The sequence below is a fragment of the Amblyraja radiata genome, chromosome 7 (genome assembly GCF_010909765.2).
Source record: "Amblyraja radiata isolate CabotCenter1 chromosome 7, sAmbRad1.1.pri, whole genome shotgun sequence".
NCBI lineage: Eukaryota > Metazoa > Chordata > Chondrichthyes > Rajiformes > Rajidae > Amblyraja > Amblyraja radiata.
Genome location: NC_045962.1, coordinates 63,753,879 through 63,768,613, shown reverse-complemented (window position 1 = coordinate 63,768,613; position 14,735 = coordinate 63,753,879). Strand labels below are relative to the sequence as shown.

General features: G+C 43.3%; 1 protein-coding gene across 1 annotated transcript in view; it reads left to right on the top strand.

Annotated features, from left to right (window-relative positions):
* Positions 1-13,778, top strand: part of LOC116975511 (von Willebrand factor D and EGF domain-containing protein-like) — a 244,904-nt gene extending 231,126 nt beyond the window's left edge. Inside the window, exon 32 of the transcript XR_004412640.1 lies at positions 13,768-13,778. The gene's annotated coding sequence lies outside the window, so the exon portion shown is untranslated. The remainder of the gene's footprint in view (positions 1-13,767) is intronic.
* The last annotated feature ends 957 nt before the right edge of the window (positions 13,779-14,735 follow it).

Sequence of the window (14,735 nt, the reverse complement as noted above, 5' to 3'; positions counted from 1 at the left end):
ACTGTTGGCAGCAGATCCTGAATTATTCTCTGGCATTAATTGTAGCCTATGGGCTTCAAAGAAACGCTGAAAATCATGTCTTCGGAGTTCAGCAAATATTAATAAACAAATTTCAGCCTGAGGAAAGAAAACATCAGGCAGACACTCCAGATGTATGAGAGGAATAGATCGGGTAGATGCATGATAGAGAACATGAGGTTGAGATTTCAATGTTTTCATCGCTCCCTCCTTCTTTCCCAATTCAAAACTGAATATTCAGTTTATTTATTAGCAGGACTGTCCTCACCAATGATACCGATAGAATTGCCACAATAGTGGCATCTAAGATGCTTTTAAATAGCCACGTATAAAATTATGAGAGGAATAGATCGGGTAGATGCACAGAGCTTTTTGCCCAGAGTAGGTGAATCGAGGACCAGAGGACATAGGTTTAAGGTGAAGGGGAAAAGGTTTAATAAGAATCTGAGGAGTAACTTTTTTGCACAAAGAGTGGTGGGTGCATGGATCAAGCTGCCAATAGGTAGTTGAGGCTTGGACAAGAAACAGTTGCTCAAGAAACAGTTAGACAGGTACATGGATAGGACAGGTTTGGAGGGATATGGACCAAATGCGGGCAGGTGGGACTAGTGTAACTGGATCATGTTGGCTGGTGTGGGCAAGTTGGGCTGAAAGCCCTGTTTCCACACTGTATCACTCTATGATTCTATGGATATGCAGGGAATGGAAGGATTTAGATCACATGCAGGCCGAGGAGATTAATTTAACTTGGTATCATGTTTGGCACTGAAATTATGAGCCAAAGAACCTGTTCCAATGTGGTACAGTTCGATGTTCGCTATGTAATCATTGTTTGAAAAGTACATGGCAAGTCACCCTCTGCTTGCTGAGCCATTTGGGAAGACAGATATAAATGAACCACATTACTGTAGTGTTACTGCTTTTGTTAAAATAATAACATTGTATAATAATTGTACATGATGAAAGACATGTGTTTGCTTTGGGAATATATTATAACTTGCACAGGTTGAACACCAATTTTCCAGTAAATGATGGTCCACCCACCCCTATAATCCGGACAAAATTTATGAGAGCTCAGTTGAAATTCCCTCAGCGGCCACAGGTGGCATAGCGAGTGGCGAGCGCTCTTTCCGGTCGTGTCCCTTGCTGGTGAAATAATTATTTGTTTACATCAAAACATTGAAAACCCTCATTGGCCTTGTCTATTTCTATCTCTTTTGGCTCAATGTTTAGGTTATTTGTGTTTCAACTCTGCCTGGCCCCCATGCACCACCCCACAACTCCTCATCAAGTTCAGAGGAGCTCTGAACTTCCTGTCAAGCCTTCTCTAATTTACTGGGCAGGTTTAAAAGGCATATTCCCAAAATATTTTTTCAACTATGCTCTCAATCTTCTCTCCTAACTGTTTTACAAAGACAATACAGGAAAACCTAATTTTAATACCACCCTTATGGATTTTGGATATAGGGGACGGATCTGCCGACCCATTCCCGGCTCCCACCATCTCTCTGTAAATGGACCACTGTCAAATGACCTGCCCACCCATCCCTGCCTCCCACCATCACCCCGGCAGTTTAGAGCCCCACCTTCCGAGCCCACACCCTACTCGCAAGGTGCACCAATAAGCCCTTCTTCATCCACTACACGGTCCAGAGGCACAGCTATTGCTGCGGCTCATGTTTGAATTTTTGAATTTGAATTTTGAATTTGAAATTCAAATTCAAATTCAAATTCAAATTCAAAATTCTCGCAAGGTGCACCAACAAGCCCTTCTTCATCCACTACACGGTCCAGAGGCACAGCTATTGCTGCGGCCCATGGGGACAGCGCTTTCTTTGGGCCACCACCACCGACAGAATGCATTTGGTCACTGCAGGGCTGTCCCCCTCTCCAGCTGCTGTTCATTGCTGTCGCCAGTGGCTTTATCAGCAACCGGTTCCACCACTACCTTTCCCTATCGTTCTTTCCAGTTGGCCTCGTCCTCCTTCTCCCACTATGGTCCATTTCAAGTAAACCCTTGTTATAACGGACCATAGTAGATGGAGTGGTGTCCGTTATTGCCGATGACTGCAGATGATGGTTAATAGCACAAAAGGACACAAAGTGCTAAAGTATTTCAGCAGGTTAGGATCTCTGGACAACATGGATAGGTGAAATCAGGCCCCTTCCTCGGACTGGTTCAGTTAGCTAAGTTACTCCAGCACTTTAAAACTAGGCACCGATGCCACTGGTCTGTGCCTAGTTCACACGGCTATTGTTGAGGCTCATGTTATAGCCCCTGGGGACAGCATTTTAATCAGGCCGCTGCTAATGACAGGATTCGCTAGGTCACCATGGGGCTCCCTCCCCACTCACCTGCTGTCACCTCCAAGGTACTTCTTCAGCAACTCTGAAGAAGTAGGAGGCAGCTGCGGTGGGGGAGGCAAGAGGCCGACAGGACACAGCAACAGGAGAAGCAGGCAGCGGAGTTGGCGTGGGGAGCAGACAAAGCCACTGTCGGCAGCAAAAAACAGCAGCAGGTGAGAAGGTAGGGAGCAGCACTGAGCATGTTCTGTCGGAGGCGGCAACCCGAAGAAAGCGCTGTCCCAAGGAGCTACAATGTGAATCATAACAACATCTGTGCACTGGACCATACAGTGGGTGAAGATGGGCTTGCTGGTACTGTAAATAGCTCATTCTAAGCTTTCCCCCAGTCTAGTTTCAGTCAAAAACCACCGATTCAAGCACTTGCGCATCTAAACTTTGTATTGGAAAGACACAATTACAGTTTCCCACTACTATACGTATCCAATGTGGGTTCGATCCTCGTATCTGCCTGACCAAGCCCCCCCTAGCCTTGTTTAAGCAGAGACACTATAGAAGGTAACGCAATTCTAAGCGCTCTCCCAGAAGATCGACACAGGACCTCGTGAGAGCGGCCTTTTATAGGTCCCCGAACCTTGAGGGGCTGAACCACATGGGAGTGATCTCTATACAGTCCAATAACAGATATCGATGAACGCAGTACATGATAGACATTTCCCCAACCCAATAATACAGTGACTAATACAATATATCTAACGAAGTTTCTACATGCAGGTTAACAGAGATGAATTATGCAACATGTGCCTAGATATTCAAGAAACCCAGACAAGTCTCAACACTTAACCCAATCAACATCTAGCAAAGTAAAGCTTTGCAACAATATTTACAATGTGTATGTCTGGTTTGCATTCACTCAATCCGTTTCATGCAATTTACACCTAATTGTCAGAATCTGCAGTTGTTTCATTCTCTTCCTGCAACTCTTATCTAGGCTCTTGACAAGCACCAATCTGCAGCTTGTCTAGGCACCAATCTGCAGCTTGTCCCATTTCTGCAGAAGGCACATTTAAATTGACCAAATGGCCTAGCAGCCCAGAAGCCTTTACTCAATTTTAGCGTCCTGGCCTCTCCAATTTGGCCAGAATTAACAGTATAACTTGCGAGTCAGGAGTAGGGTCGGAAGACGGGGCTATAAATGGCCAGGAAGACCATAGGTGGCAGATCATTCCATTCACATTCAGTTAACATTTTATATTTGTTTTGTTGAAGATTATGGCGCTTTGGGGATAAGAGAGGAGTGGCATTAGCATGCCTGACGAATCTTATAGAATTTTTCGAGGATGTAACTAGTAGAGTGGACAAGGGAGAACCAGTGGATGTGTTATATCTGGACTTTCAGAAGGCTTTCGACAATGTCCCACATAAGAGATTAATATGCAAACTTAAAGCACAAGGTATTGGGGGTTTGGTATTGATGTGGATAGAGAACTGGCTGGCAGACAGGAAGCAAAGAGTAGGAGTAAACGGGTCCTTTTCAGAATGGCAGGCAGTGACTAGTGGGGTACCGCAAGGCTCAGTGCTGGGACACCAGCTATTTACAATATATATTAATGATTTGGACGAGGGAATTGAATACAACATCTCCAAGTTTGCGGATGACACGAAGCTGGGGGGCAGTGTTAGCTTTGAGGAGGATGCTAGGAGGCTGCAAGGTGACTTGGATAGGTTGGGTGAGTGGGCAAATGCATGGCAGATGCAGTATAATGTGGATAAATGTGAGGTTATCCACTTTGGTGACAAGAACAGGAAAGTAGACTATTATCTGAATGGTGGCCGATTAGGAAAAGGGGAGATGCAACGAGACCTGGGTGTCATGGTACACCAGTCATTGAAAGTAGGCATGCAGGTGCAGCAGGCAGTGAAGAAAGCGAATGGTATGTCAGCATTCATAGCAAAAGGATTTGAGTATAGGAGCAGGGAGGTTCTACTGCAGTTGTACAGGGCGTTGGTGAGACCACACCTGGAGTATTGTGTACAGTTTTGGTCTCCTAATCTGAGGAAAGACATTCTTGCCATAGAGGGAGTACAGATAAGGTTCACCAGACTGTTTCCTGGGATGGCAGGACTTTCATATGAAGAAAGACTGGATAGACTTGGCTTGTACTCGCTAGAATTTAGAAGATTGAGGGGGGATCTTATAGAAACTTACAAAGTTCTTAACGGGTTGGGCAGACTAGATGCAGGAAGATTGTTCCCGATGTTGGGGAAGTCCAGAACAAGGGGTCACAGTTTAAGGATAAGGGGGAAGTCCTTTAGGACCGAGATGAGAAAAAAAAAATTCACACAGAGAGTGGTGAATCTGTGGAATTTTCTGCCACAGAAGGTAGTTGAGGCCAGTTCATTGGCTATATTTAAGAGGGAGTTAGATGTGGCCCTTATTACTAAAGGAATCAGGTGGTATGGAGAGAAAGCAGGTACAGGATACTGAGTTGGATGATCAGCCATGATCATATTGAATGGCGGTGCAGGCTCGAAGGGCCGAATGGCCTAATCCTGCACCTATTTTCTATGTTTCTATGCCAGTGGTGTATTGCTGTTTCATTATGACATGACCTCTGTTGGTACGGAATAATGGATAATCCAGTAAGGCTTGGGAACCGAGGGTGCCGATAAATGGGTGTTCCACCTACACAAGACATTGGTGAGGCTACATTTTGGGCTATTGTATTCAATTTTGATCACCCTGTTACAGGAAAGATGTTGTTAAGCTGGGAAGGATGTAGAGAAGGTTTACAAGGATGTTGCCAGGAACTGAGGGCCTGGGGTAAATGTTGAGCAGGCTAGAACTTTATTCCTTGCAGCTCAGGAGGATGAGGGGTAATTTTATTGAGGTGAAGAAGATCATGAGAGACATAGATAGGGTAAATACACAGTCTTTTACCCAGAGCAGGGGAATCCAGAACGAAAGGACATAGGTTTAGGGTGAGGGGGGAAAGATTTAAAAGGAACCTGAGGGGCAACTTTTTTTTGACAAAGGTGGTTGGTATATGGAACAAGCTGCCAGAGGAGGTAGTTGAGGCAGGTATTATCGCAACGTTTAAAAAACATCCGGACTGGTATATGGATAGGATAGGTTTAGGATATGGGCCAATTGCAGGCAGGTGGGACTAGAGTAGCTGGGCCATGTTGGTTGGCATTCCCGCATTTTCACGGCCTCAGCTAGGTGGCGGAAAAATTTTCAGCATGTTGAAATTTTTTTCGCAAGTAAAAATTTGTCAGCATGGTTCTTTTGAACTCGTAGTGCAGTGGAGTGGGGTCGTTATGTAGTTATAGGCAGTTGAGGGCAGCCATAGGCAATCTCCATCGCTGACCAGGCATTTTAATTGGCTCATTGGAGTTTACAGGACAAAGGAAAACCAACCGGTAAGTAAAATGCCCGCTAAACTTTATTAAACGTGCATTAGGCTTAGGGTTAGGGTTGTGCAACTTCTTAAAAGTGTCCACCCCCCACCCCCCCCCCCCCCCCCCTCTCTCATGCTGAAACATTTTCCTCGACCTAGCTGAGGCTGTGAGAATGCAGGAACTTCCCTCGAGCATGAAGGAGAGTTCCAGTGACCTCATAGGACCTAATTGGACCACGTGTCGACCATGCTGCGAGTTTGAGTCGAGGGCAAACTCTTCCAAACTCGCAGACTTTGGTGCCTTCCCACACAGTGGGAAACTTTGATTCTGCTGTGTGGGGATGTTTTATGTCAAATTCTATACTGCGTGTTCTTTATTTGTGTGACACATGTGACAATTAAATGTATCTTGAATCTTGAGATTAGGTCGCCGCAGTGGGACAGCCCCTTTACTATCAAGAGATATAAACAAATGACAGTTATATTCTGTTCCACATACATCAGGTCTATTATGTAAGCAAATCCTAGCAACGTTTTTGCACAGTTGAATGCTTTGATAATATTTTTGGGTGGGATTTGCCAGACCAACATGAGAGCCTCTTGTTTCTCTTTAAATGCAGACACCAATTTACCATTCTAATAGATGGCAGCTGCAGCATTAGAGTATCACCTCAGTGATACACTGGAGCATCAGCTAAGATTAAGTGCACAGTTCTAGGGTAGGACTTGAACAAACAAACTTCTGCCTCAGAGACAACTGCATAATCAATCAACCCCAGATAAGCTTCAGATTTTATGTGGTTGATCTCTATTAAAGGTGAATTTACTATTTAATCAGATCATGTGACAATTGGATCCACAACATTAAATGTTATGGCCAGGCTTTGAAGCCAAGTTGTAGCTTGAGATGTTGTTGGTGCTTAACAAACTGCCAGCTCACTTTATTTGAGCAGTGGTGTTTAATGTAATTCACTGTCTGCTTTCCACAACCATGGTTATGTAAATAAATGAATTTGAATTGCCTGTGAAGGTAGACCTTTCTGCTAAGAGTGGGCTATTACCATATTCTCCACAGCAGATCTGTGCCTGGTAATATTTTCACAGATGACTGTTGAACTATCCCAGCATTGCTTCTAATTGGTCTCACTCAAATGTTATGTTGTCAATGATGTTGACAAATCCCATAGGGGCTTCCTTGTGGATCTAAGGTTTGCTTTGCACAAATGCATTCCATTGTTCTCACTGTTTGTATATCTTTGTCGATCGAAGTGCAATGCCACACAGGTTCAGTTCACAACCATCAGATAGTTTCCATTGCAGCAAAAAATGGGGAAGTTTAACATTGTCACAAGAATGCTCCATGCCTGCTGGGATTCAGTGTTCAACCATCAGCAGGACTGGTGTCTGGGCTGCCTGACTTTTTTAAATGATGGCATTTGAACAATTATCCAAAAAAAAAGTTTCAATATTTTATGTTAATTTGAGCATTAACATTAAGGAGTAATCCCTCCACAACCAGTCTTTGATAAAGCAGCAATTAAGCACGTCAGGGAGACGACAAGATGAAATTTGAAAACCTATTTGACAAAAAACATAATATATTGCTCCTATTGCCTTGTCTTGCAATATACTGGAGATCTACAAAGTATGAAAGATGGAATAGATTGTCACAGTAAATTGCAATTCACCACATTTAGTTTATATCTGATGTTGATTATTCCACTGCTTGTTTTAGTACTTTAGTTTCATCTTGTTGGGAGCTTCTAACCCTCCGTTGATGGGATGATCTTGACTTTCGTAGCTGGCGACGGCCCTCTGTGTTGAGGCGATCAGCTCCTGCATCGGGTGGATGTCAGCTCCCCCGCGCTGGACAATAGAACCTCTCATCGGGGCTGGTCGAACCTTCCACAACGTTGGAGCTCCCGACATCGACGGCCTCTCCCGAAACTGCGAGCTCCCGATGAAAAGTCCACAGGCCACGGTTGGAGCGATCTCAGGCGGTGGGGCCCAAGGTCAGTCCAAGGAGGCCTCCAGCTCCATCCATTGTAGGCCGCAGAACGACCAGAGAATGCAATCCGAAAATTAACTGCATCTCCGGCAAGATAAGAAACTGAAAAAAAAGTTTCTCCGGACCCCTACCCCCACATAAAACAAACCAGAGAGCATTTACACAAACTTTTAACACTAAAAATGAAAAAAAAAGACGAAAAACAAACAGACTATTGGCGGGGCTGCCAACATTGTGGCGCCCCTAGTGGTCATTTAATGTGGCCTGCTCAACAAAGTCAACTGAGCCTAAGTGCTGGTGCTGTTGACTTGGAAGTAAATGTTGATTATAGTTCCTTTATTCGTCAGTTGAATTTGGAAGATTATACAAAGATAGTTTTGGTGAGGGTTTTCAAAATCATTGTGATTGCCTGATTTAAGTATAGTCTTTCCGCTGACTATGTGATAGCATGCAACAAAAAAGCTTTTCAGTGCACCTCTGTGCATGTGCCAATAAACAAAACTAAACTAAACTAAACAAAGTAGGCCTGGTCTACTTTATAGGAATGCAGAGATCACTTCCGTTCAGAGGACCATGAGTTGTGTATCAGTTCAAAGGTTTTAATCTTCATATACCTATTTCCTTGACCAACCAAAGACTCTGCCAATTCATGAAAGTGGTGGTAAATTGCATCATTATTACCTGCTTTTGCTGAGCATTGACTCCAAAGGTATGATAAGAGGTCCACGTTTCCCAGGTCTTGCCATGAACCTTTATTGCCAAGGGGCAGTGTGGTGTTGCAGGGGACAGATTGGTAGAGGACCTAGTCTTGTAGATGTTGGGTGAAAGGAATATATTTTTAAATGCAGGTACAGGAACCCCTGACAGCACTAACCCTTGTCAACCAAATGAAACCTTTTAAAGTACAATAATGTCAAACTACGACTGAAACATAGAAACATAGGTGCAGGAGTTGGCCATTCGGCCCTTCAAGCCTGCACCACCATTCAATATGATCATGGCTGATCATCCAACTCAGTATTCTGGACCTGCCTTCTTGCCATACCCCCTGATCCCTTTACCCACAAGGGCCACATCAAACTCCCTCTTAAATATAGCCAATGAACGATAAGAAAAAGTAATTATATTTGTTTAAGAAGAAACATGTCACTAATTTACATTCAATATTTTGGAATATTTGTTCAAACATTGTGTAAATGTCATTTGTGTCAAATTTAATTAAGGTAAAGAAAGTACAACTAATTACTAATGTAAGAATTAATTGAACTCGGATGCCAGATTTTCTGCTCTCAATGATCAACTAGTTGCGCAAGAGGTACATTCCATATTCAGTTATTGCAATAATTGCTTCTAAAGGTGAATTTATTATGGGGAACAAGGAAATGGCAGATGAGTTGAACAGGTACTTTGGATCTGTCTACACTAAGGAGGCCACAAACAATCTTCCTGATATAGTAGTGGCCAGAGGATCTGGTGTGACGGAGGAACTGAATGAAATCCACATAAGGCAGGAAATGGTGTTGGATAGACTGATGCGACTAAAGGCTGATAAATCCCCAGGGCCTGATGGTCTGCATCCCAGGGTACTTAAGGAAGTGGCTCTTGAAATCGTGGATGCATTGGTGATAATTGTCCAATGTTCTATAGACTCAGGATCAGTTCCTGTGGATTGGAGGGTAGCTAATGTTATCCCACTTTTTAAGGAAAGGCGGGAGAGAGAAAGTTAGCCTGACATCAGTGGTGGGGAAGATGCTGGAGTCAATTATAAAAGATGAGATAGCCGCACATTTGGAAAGCAGTAACAGGATCAGTCAGAGTCAGCATGGATTTACGAAGGGGAAATCATGCTTGATTAATCTTCTGGAATATTGTGAAGATGTAACTAGGAAAATGAACAAGGGAGAGCCAGTGGATGTAGTGTACCTGGACTTTCAGAAACGTTGAATGGCGGTGCTGGCTCGAAGGCCTAAATGGCCTACTCCTGCACCTATTGTTTATTATCTATATACACATCTTTTAAGAATTTTGCTTTACCTGGCCAGAGCATCTGTCCAAAAGAGAAACACTGGTAAATCAGCACATAAGCCAACCACTGTTGATAGACACACTGAGCATGGGACAGTTGGTAGGAGAGATCAGAATGAAACCACATTGCAAATTAGAGGAACAGCACTTCATATTTCATGTGATAGAAGCAGAAATAGATCATTTGACCCATGGTCTACTCCGCCATTCAATCACAGCTGATCTATCTTTCCCTCTCAACCTATTCTCCTGCCTTTGACCCATAAATCCCGACACCTTTCCTAATCAAGAATCTGTCAATCTCCACCTTAAAAATATCCGTTGACTTGGACTCTACAGCCATCTGTGGCAATGAATTCCACAAATTCACCACCCTGTGACTAAATAAATTCCTTCTCATCTCCTTTCTAAAGGTAGGTACACAGATTTTCCAGCATCTGCAGTTCCTTCTTGAATCCTTTCTAAAGGTATGTCCTTTTATTCTGAGGTTATGTCCTCTGCTCCAAGACTCTCCCACAAGTGGAAACATTTGCTCTGAATTTTGCTTGGGCAGTTGACAATCATGCGGTATGAATTTTAATTTCTCCTATTTCAAGTAACCCCTGCATTCCCTTTCTCTCCATCCCTCCCCCACCTTAGTCGTCTTGCTAATTTCACTGTTCTTATTCATTAATGTTCACCTCTTCCTCAGCCAACGATGGACCATTGTAGGCTCTTTGACCATTGGAACCATCTCTGCTTTGTTCTGTACCTTTTCATACCTCTCGCTTCCCTCACCCCTGACTCTCAATCTGAAGAAGGGTCTTGACCCAAAACGTTAATTATTTATTTTCTCCAGAGATGCTGCCTGACCCATTAAGTTACTCCAGCTGTTTTGTCTTTCAGAATGAAAGAATCTCTCCTCCTATTTAGCTGGCTTTTGATTTCACAAGGAGCATTAATGCAGAAGATGCAGCAGAAAATACTACATTTTTTGTCATGAAGACCCAAGGTGTTTATTTTGAGTCATTTATCACTCTACTGCAGCCACTTATCTATTCATCTTCTGCTTTATCTGCTAATTTATTGCTTATCTTCTAAAGAAAAGATACTTCAGAATGAATCATTATATTCACTATAGCCCTCTGTGACAGAACAGAAAAAAGAAATGTTCATGCTTAATCCCATATGTAAGGAGCTACAAGAGATTTTAAGTAGGTTTTGCAATCAAGATACAGTATGAACAATGAATGCTTGGCCAGAGTTTGTAACATCATGGAATATATTTAACTTAACATAAATATTCTTTCGAAGATAAGCAATGAAAGAGCAAACAGATAAAGCAGGAGATAAATAGACCGTGTGTGGACGCGGCGCCGACAGACAAGAAGCCAAAGCAAAGAAGCCGAAACCAAAGAACCGAATAGAAACGAGGCCAAAACGCCAATGAACCAAAAGAGTCCGAAAACAAAATTCCTAATAACCGAAAGGATGGGACACCTAAATGCAAACTAACCGAAAGGGCGAGACACCTAAAAGCCAACGAACCGAAAGGCTGCGTCGCCTAAAAGCAAACTTACCGAATGGCCGCTCTGTCGAAACGCCACCTACCCGAAAGGCGGTGGTGCCTACAAGCCAAAGGACCAATTGCCGCTCAACAGAAAACTCCAATAACTGACTTGAAGTTGCCGGGGGGCGGGACTTGTCAGCGATTGGTCCAGACCCCCCGCGTCCATCACATCACTGTGAAGGCATGAACATTGTCCCAAACCTCCGCTCCACCCGACCCGCAACCCGCGGACGATGGCCGTGGGAGAGTGGGGGCTGTCCTGAGCGATGCGCACCTTCGCTGGTCCTTCCACCCACCCAGAGTCACTGACCGCGATGCACCGCCATCACCCCCCGACACCCACGCCGAGTGATTCACCCACCACCCCAGCCGCGGGGACAGACGGCTCGGGGCATTGGCAGCCATAGGGTTCAGAGTGCCCGGTCACCTATGGCTTGTGTTAGAAAATAACTCCCACCCTCCCATCTCCACCGGCCAGTGATGTGATGGACGCAGGGGTCTGGACCAATTGCTGACAAGTCCCGCCACCCCCCCCTGGCGACGTCATGTCCGTTATTTGACGTTTCGGTAGAGCGACCATTCAGTGAGTTGGTTTGTAGGCGACGTAGCCTTTCGGTGAGTTGGCGTTTCAGCAGAGCGGCCATTCGGTGAGTTTGTTGGCTTTTAGGCGTCCCGCCCTTTCGGTTAGTTGGCGTTTCGGCTTCGTACGCTTTCGGTTATTTGGCGTTTCGGCTTTGTTTCCGTTCGGTTATTTGGCTTCCACTTCTTTGCTTCAGCTTCTCGTCCTTCGACGCCACGTCCGGGTACCGTGCCACTGGTGAAGGAGATATTGTTTAGAGGAGTTACCCTCAGTGTTTTCAAGCTTCTTGAGAGCTGTTGCCACTGAATTGATTGAGGGAAAATGGAGAGCATTCCATTTTACTCTTGAATGAATGAATACGTTTATTGTCATTACACAATACTGTGCAACGAAATTCCATTACATCTCCTCCGGTTAAAAAAATACAAACACGACAACCATTGACACATATGTACACTTATTAGTAAAATAATAAATAAATATTTAAAAAGAATTTAAAAGAATTTGGCGGGATTTCTTGGAATTACATTTTGCTTCCCCAGTGTTCTCTGTTGGAATTAAGCTCTTTTATCGCACATGGGTAGAAACTATTTTTTAGTCTGCGGAGTGAAAAGGTGGTTGGCAGGGTGGGATGTGTCCTGCTTGATATTTGTGGCCCGGCGCAAGCATCGGGCCCTATATCAGCTCATACCTAAATGTTATCGTTATATGCCACATCTAAATGCAAATAAGGTGCAAATGGAATTGCACATGGTGTAATCATCAATAACATTCCCACTTGTTACCTTAAGATAGAACGAAGGTCATTGATGACACTGCTGAATGTGATTGAGCCTTGGACACTGTTCTCAAGCACTTGTAAACTGATGCCCAAGGATTGTGATCCCTCAACAATCACAACAATCTCTTTTTGCATGAGGAATCCCTTTTGACTCAATGTGTACTTTGTTGGTGGGTGGGGGCTAAGAGGACAGAATGGGCTTCATCAAACAAGATGGCTATGTAGTTCTATTTTGTCCTATACACTTTTATTAAGATCCTTCACTTAACCTTGAATTGCTGTGGTTCATGTTCACCTATGTATAAATATATATGGTGGATTACAACTGCTCCAATATTCCATCAATTAAATATATGGGTGAATTTTCTATTTTAAATTAATTTTAAGAAACATTACATATTTAAGAAGATGCTCCTGACAAAATTAATTACCAATGAGCCAGGAACTCAAGCAACCTTTAAGCAATAATAGCATGGCAATCTAGAAAAGATTTACTCTTCACTCCCATTAATCAGATGAGAAATTTTGCAGGCAAATAATGAGCTTTTGGATTTCATGACCCATCTTGTTCAGTAATCCAGGAATGGCATTAGTATGAAAACATTGAAGTTCCATTCTCTGCTTAAGGAAGCATGTTCCATTGCTCAGAAGGTATTGTTCGAGAAGGTAGTAACCTTTGCATTCCCTCGTGATTGAATTGGCTTCCTCCAGGTATTTTCACATCCCAGAAACGTGCAGGGTAGTAAGCTAATTCATCACTGTAAATTGCTCCTCAAGTCCAAGTGAGTGGTCGAATCTGGGAGGGATGCAGGGTGGTGAGTTGATGAGAATGAGGGGAGTATTCAAAATATCGGATTAATGTAGGATTTGTGCAAATGGCTGATTGATGAGCAGCATGAAGGGCCTGCTTGTATGATGCATCTCGCTATGAAATGAAATTCCTTCAAGGTACTTTACCTAGGAGATTATAGTCAGTATCTGTACATATTGGTGAACCAAAGAATTATAGAAGAAATGTCAGAATGCGGCTGTAAAAAGTGAAGAAGAAATGAATTCTGAAAAAAAAATTCAAGATTATTCTGAAGCGTAGAGCCAAGAAAGGTAAAGATAGTTCCTCTGATGGTGGAGCAGGGAGGAAGGGGATGTGAATATACAAGAATCTTGATATTGAAACATGTGGTTTAGGACATATTGCTGAAGATTATGATGAAGATGATTATAGGTAGGAGTCCCAGTAATGCGGTCCAATCCCAGTTATTTGAGGAGCCTGTTAAGAGTCAACTACATATAGATCAGACTGAATAAGGAGAGCTGATTTTGTTTCCTGTAAATTCTTTGCAACAATGCAGGAGCTTCTTATTAGCCTCTCCTGATACCCACTTATTAAAAAAAACAAGTTTTATTTAATTAATTCACTTTTGTACAATGGGATTCAATTTCATGTCTCTGAATCAATGGTTTGGGTTTCGGGATGTTAGCCCAAACACTAATCACTGCAATGCTAAAAGTGCCGAATGTAACTGGTTACATTCTCGAAAAATTCTATAAGATTCATCAGACATGATTTACTTTTCATAAATCCATGCTGACTTTGTCCAATGATTTCACCACTTTCCTAATGTGTTGCTATCCCATCTTTAATAACTGACTCTAGTATTTTCCCCACTACCGATGTTAGACTAATAGGTCTGTAATTCCCCGTTTTCTCTCTCCCCTTTTTAAAAAGTGGGGTTACATTAGCTACCCTCCAATCCTCAGGAACTACTCCAGAATCTGAAGAGTTTTGAAAAATTATCACTAATGCATCCACTATTTCTGGGGCTATTTCCTTAAGCATTCTGGGATGCAGCCTATCTGGCCCTGGGGATTTATCGGCCTTTAATCCATTCAATTTATCTAACACCACTTCCCGACTAACCTGGATTTCACTCAGTTCCTTCATCTCATTTGACCCCCGGTCCCCTGACAGAACCAAAGTAGGTATTCAATTGGTCCGCCATGTCCTTGTTCCCCATGATCAATTCACCTGTTTCTGACTGCAGTTGTACAGGGCCCTGGTGAGACCACAC